Raw genomic sequence first — 5,995 nt, forward strand, 5'->3', positions numbered from 1 at the left:
TGTGCATGCGAGTTAGCATTACACTTATGAACAAGGCCTTACAACATGCACAAGATAGTCAAGTTATTGAAGATTTTAGTGTCCAATTAGAAAAGCATATTTGGTGGCTTGCTGCGTTTGAAGTCCCTAAAGAGACCCACTCTTACTTGAAATGGGTCTTTGAATGGTCTCCAATTCCAACCACTATATATGCTCAGACTAAGGGAGAGTTGCTTCATGTTGAAGGGTTTGGATCTTTCAACATTGAGTGGCATATGTCAGGAGACTTGAAAACATTGAAAAGCATGTTTGGAGTCTAGACAGTTGCAAATGCAACATACCCATGTCTGTTTTGCATGCACTCACAAGTAGGAAAGAACAAAAAAAATAGTAAAACCAATGAACACCACTACAAGACACTGCTACCATACACGCGTTCGATACACGCGGCAAGTTACGGGCGCGTGTATGGTTGCGCATATATATGAGCAGTATCGGGCACGTGTATACTTGTATCTACACTCACGTGTGTTCTGTTCTGTAAAACGCATGTAAAAGCGCATGTATATACGCGTAAAATCTGTTTTTTACATGCAATGATACACGCTCTTCTACACACGACACAGAGCTTTATTACAAAAAACTCCATTCCTTTTCAAAATGGAAAACCATTTTCTTTAAAACATGTCATAGAACATTACAGTATATATATACCATTGCATAATCCCACTACATGCATTTACAACAATGTAATATATTCAAAAAATATTCTTGAGATGATTATTGAAAGAAAAAATATACAATAGAAATGTCATCAATTTACAACGATACAGTGATGGATTGGTTAGGGTTCGATCTCATCTTCAATAAGATCCATCCTTGCCAAATGATCAACATTAATATCCATTTGATCAATTTGTAAGGCTAAATTAAATTTATTCCACTATCGATATTCTGTCCATTGATAATGGTACCGATGCCCTGATCATCCTCATCAACATCACCATCATCCTCATTATCAAGATCATCTTCATTGGCATGTTCGACATCATCTTCATTGCGGCTTGCTACATCCTCCATATGCTCCATATCAGTGAATGTATTATACATCACTTTGGAATGTGGTGCAATAGGGATGACGTACCACCATTTACTGTCATGCACCATTGGCAGATAGATAACCTACTCAAATACACATAATGCATTAATTAATTAGCATATCAAAAGTCAAGGGGTACGCGAGCTTAGATATATATGTACATGAAACACATTTGTAAAAAAATGCATACCTGCTCACATTGTTGTGGCAATATGAGCCTATCTTTCTTTGTTTGCCAAAACTTTATAGAGTCAATAGTTACATAGCCACTTGCATGGCGTTTTATCGTTGCATTAGGTCCTTTTTCCACCACATTCATTTACCATTTGACATCCAAAACATACACAAAGAAGCGATGAAAGTCAAGCCTAAATATGTCTTGGATTGTGCCACAATAATCATCCATTTTTCCATTGGCTCCCTCAAAGCTACTAATGACACCGCAATCTTGTGTATTCCTCTTTTCATCTATTCTTTTGTTCAAAAATGCTTGCCTTCACACCATATAGCATTGAACATAGTGCACTGGACCAAAATACAAGCAATATCTGTGTAAGCGATGTGAATAAATATTAAAAGCAAATCACTTACAAAGAATGCAAAACATTAGTTCTATGTACCTTTAACATGCATCCTCGTGCATACTCCCATTCTACCGCCGTGATATTCAGCCCCTCGCTGCTCTCTGCTCTCTCCATTTCTTCATGCAACCAATCAACATGGATATCATTCGGAAGTGTTGCTAGATGCTTAGGGTATGCCTTACGAGAGCCATGTTGCCTCCGAAAGAGAGCTCTGTCTGCTTGCCTTTTTGCACTTGAACATGTGTTTGATGTGAGGAATTATAGGAAAGTGTCACAAGACTTTGCGAGGTACATCAAAACTCTTCACATCTGTTCTATACCTTGCTTCACCACAAGTGGGACAATGTCGAGCCTCCTTATGCGTCCCACAAAAGAGAATGCAATCATTGACGCATGCATGTATGCGATCATAATCCAATCCTCCAAGAGATGTCACATAGCGCCTCGCTTTGTCTCTTGAGGTGGGTAGTCTATTCCCCTTTGGAAGCATGTTTGATAATAGCCTGTATCCAATGTCATCAATTAGCCCTAAACCCTAAACCCAAAACCACTAATTCAAATTTGCAAGTTAGAATGCTTACTTCAATTAGCCCTAAACCCTAAACCCAAAACCACTAATTCAAATTTGCAAGTTAGAATGCTTACTTCAATAATGCGTCAAGACTTGCATTGCTCCATCCATAAACTGTTTGTATATTGAGTAGTTCAAGTGAAGCATGTAAAATAGAGAATGTGCACCCTTCAAAAACCGGTGTCGATGAAGCATTGTAAAGATGCTCTTGTTCCATATCATTGTCGTCCATACCTTTGGGATCATCCCTAAAAAGATACCGCACCATATCATCAAACACTTCCTCTTCCACAACTTCGTGGGGTGCAAGGCTATTGTCATCCTTTCCCACTCATCTCTGACAATAGATCCCGAAGCTCCAGCATCATCTCGTCGATGCTTTGCATGCTCTCGCCATGCATACGGCACCATGTTAGGGTGTGGTACTGCATCCTGCTTCAATCAGAGTATATATATTACAACTCCATTAATTTGGACACCATGAGTCATTTGAATACTATCAATTTACATCTACTCACCTCTAAACCTGTTTGATTCCATTCTCCATACATGGAGATGTGATTCAAGGTAATTCGATGCGCTCGTACAATGCATCCTTGACATCGATTACACATACACTTGATCCTTTGTCCCAACCACACATCGTGATCATGATGACGCATTGTCTCATCCTCACCAGAACTACTTGAGGAGGTTGATGACATCCTATGTACAAAATAGCCAACACACAATCAGGATCAGATCTTAATGAAAGCAAAAAAGTCTCTGTGTCGCGTGTAAGAGGGCGTGTACACTGTGTAGAATCCCGTGTAATGTCACGTCTGTATTGTGCAAAAACGCGTGTAAAGATGCGTATAACTATCAATAATTGCATGTATGGACACAGCTACTTTTTCCTACACGCGCTTCTACATGCGCTCCTACATGTAGTTGTCTGTCTATACCTAACCTGCAACCTGGCACCTTACTTCAAAATCCATTCCCAAATCCAATCTTTCCTTTGTCGCCGCCACCGATCGTGCCTCTTCCAAGCCTTCCACTCGCCTAGCCTATCCAAAGCAAAGTGCAAGCAGCATATACGGGTGCAAAGAGCAGACAGGGGTGAAGGAAGCCAGCAAAAAACAAGACAAAGACTCACTTTTCGAGAGGTCAGTCTCCTTGTCCTTTGTTTATGGGATTGTCTTGTCTCTTTTCCTTCTGGTCGAGCTTGCATGCAGCTGTTCCACCTGATTGTGACAGTGAGGGTGTTTTTTAAAGGTAGATTTGTCGGTGGCCATCGCTTTCGGAAAAATTTTTGCACAGGCCACGTGTAGGAGTGCGTGTAGGAGCGCGTGTGGCCTGTTTGCACAGTCTGTTCATGCGTCTATACATGCGATCTTGTAGGGTTATTACACGCAATTTTTTGTTTGTCTTTTCAGCACAGTCTTTCTTCCACGGGTTGCTACTTTTGGGTTCACCATATCATCTATTCGTCTCTTCCTTTGCTACTTTTGGGGTTTTTTTTTACTTAGAGATTGTCTGTAAACCCTCTCTGTACAAGCACTTTGACTTACTTCTCTCTTTTTAATTGAATTTTGTCTTATGTTGACCATTTTCAATGCCTTAAGCATTTGAAAATGTGATGGAGTAAGATTCAACCCATATCCCCTATCCTCTCTATGCTCTATATTCCCCTATCTCGAGTCTACCCTCCCCTTTCCCCTATCATCTCTTAGATCCTCCGTGTTCCCCTATCCTCTATATTCTCATATCCTATCTATTCTCTCCTTCCTTTATACTCTCTATTCTCCTTCCTTTATACTTCACCAAAGGTGCGGTCATGAGATCGGTAGGAATAGCACCAATAATAGTAAGGAAAGGGAGAGCATCCATCAAGGGTTGTAAGAGCTTGCATGTTTGCTCATCCACCACATTTTGTTACTACCTACTTGGCATTAATCATGTAGGAGGATGCACCGGTTTTGTAGCATTTTGTTACTAATTAGGCCACCTAGCATCGCACTGGATCCTTCATGTATATACTTTCATTTTTGCAGATTCTTGATGGATCCAGGTTCTTCATCCGATCCATTTGCATACGCCACTTGGATGAGGGAGATGATGAGTCATTTTGGGCGCCATCCTAATCCCTTTTGGCTTACAGAGTACATGCATGCCCATCCCCCTCCTAGATTCCCTGGGCATGCGACCCCGCCCCTGAGTATTCATGTCACTCCACTGCCTTCTATGCCTGCAAGTCCGGTGAGATGGCATGCAGCTTCTCCTCTTCCAGACCCACTGAGGAGACATACCCCATCCCAGACACACTCATGCACACCCTCCCATGCACCGTCACGTGAGGGCTCACAGCCACCATCACGTGCTCCCTCACAGCCACAGTCACGTACATGGTCACGTACACAGTCCCCCAATCGTGACTACTCCCACAGTACAGAGGAGAGCAAACGCCGTAGTAGGGAGAGTGGGAGTGGAGGATGCGGCGGGTGCTTTGGTGGGGGAGGTAGTAGGGCACGCGGTGAGAGAGGAGATAGAGGGAGGCGTGTATAAGGAGACAGTGAGGATGAGGAGGAGGTGAGAGAGGTGGAGGGAGTGATTTACTATGATGTTATGGATAGGGGCAGGGTAGTCATGGATGCGAGGGGGAAAGAGGTAATGGAGTATATGCAGGGGGTAGTTTCAAACCTATACAGAAATTGTTTTATAAAATTTAAAGATCAAAATGGCTGATTAGTTGGGGAGGTCCTAGAGTCTATACATAGTCAATACCCCAATCCCCCACAAGCGACATTCTCGGATGTATGGGGAAGGACACGAATAAGGGAGATCTTAAGTAATAAAAGATCTCATCTTAAGAAACTCGCGTACGATGATGGGCTCAATGTAGCTGCGGGTGGCTATCTTGCTGAGAAACCTGCCACTACGCACAAACGCAAGTGGAAGGAGGCAAAGAAATGAGTAGAGGGTGGTGTGAAGAGCAGGCAGCATGTGGAGGCACGACGGATCTAGATGGAGACCATTGGATCTGAAGTCCCATTTTGGATCTGGTGGCATCGAGTCATGGGAGGCAGAGTTCGTAAGTATCTTGCCACTTTATTTGATTGTTTACTTAATGCATTGATTCTATGATTGTTTTAATCTTACAAATTGTGTTGATTATGTTACAATGATGGGTTATGGGGAGGAGGCCCACAGCCCACGAGACTAGGTATGCTCGCCGACATAGCAGACATGACATGTGGGCCCTCTTCAGAACCGAGGGATGTATTACGGATGCACAGTTTGATGTGGCCATGAGACCATACGGTCGACAAGTACTTGAAAACTCTAAATGAACGATTTTGGTTTATTGAATTACATATATATATATAATTATATACGATATATTACTTGAATAGGCACAAGCTACTGCTGCACTTGCTGATGCTCCTGCTACTGATGATCCACCCATCGCCACTGCTCCTGCTGGACGTGAGCACTACTCATCAGACATGTATACCAATGTGAGCTCATCTGATCATGGAGGGAGCAGCGGGTCTTCATCTGGGCCTGATTAGTACTCATACTTATTGAGGATGTGGTTATATATATATTTTTGTAACTGAAGCCATGGGCTTTTTTAGACCGCCCAATTTGACTTTGTATATATTTGTTTATAATTGAAGCCATGGGCTACTTCGACATATGGACTCCCTTGTATATATGTGTACACTTAAAATTTTGATAGTAATATTGAATCGTGAATTGATAGTATTGCATTCATGT

At 42.1% G+C, this 5,995-nt stretch overlaps 3 pseudogenes; 1 reads left to right on the forward strand and 2 right to left on the reverse strand.

Annotated features, from left to right (window-relative positions):
- Positions 1–823: 823 nt before the first annotated feature.
- LOC147884577 (uncharacterized) lies at positions 824–1,776 on the reverse strand (annotated as a pseudogene).
- Positions 1,777–1,933: 157 nt separating this feature from the next.
- Positions 1,934–2,937, reverse strand: LOC147884578 (uncharacterized; annotated as a pseudogene).
- A 1,924-nt stretch (positions 2,938–4,861) lies between these two features.
- On the forward strand, positions 4,862–5,787 carry LOC147884579 (uncharacterized; annotated as a pseudogene).
- Positions 5,788–5,995: the final 208 nt, after the last annotated feature.

The sequence above is a fragment of the Dipteris shenzhenensis genome, chromosome 26 (assembly GCF_047967505.1).
Source record: "Dipteris shenzhenensis isolate YYH24624 ecotype China chromosome 26, Dip_SZ_1.0, whole genome shotgun sequence".
Classification (NCBI taxonomy): domain Eukaryota; kingdom Viridiplantae; phylum Streptophyta; class Polypodiopsida; order Gleicheniales; family Dipteridaceae; genus Dipteris; species Dipteris shenzhenensis.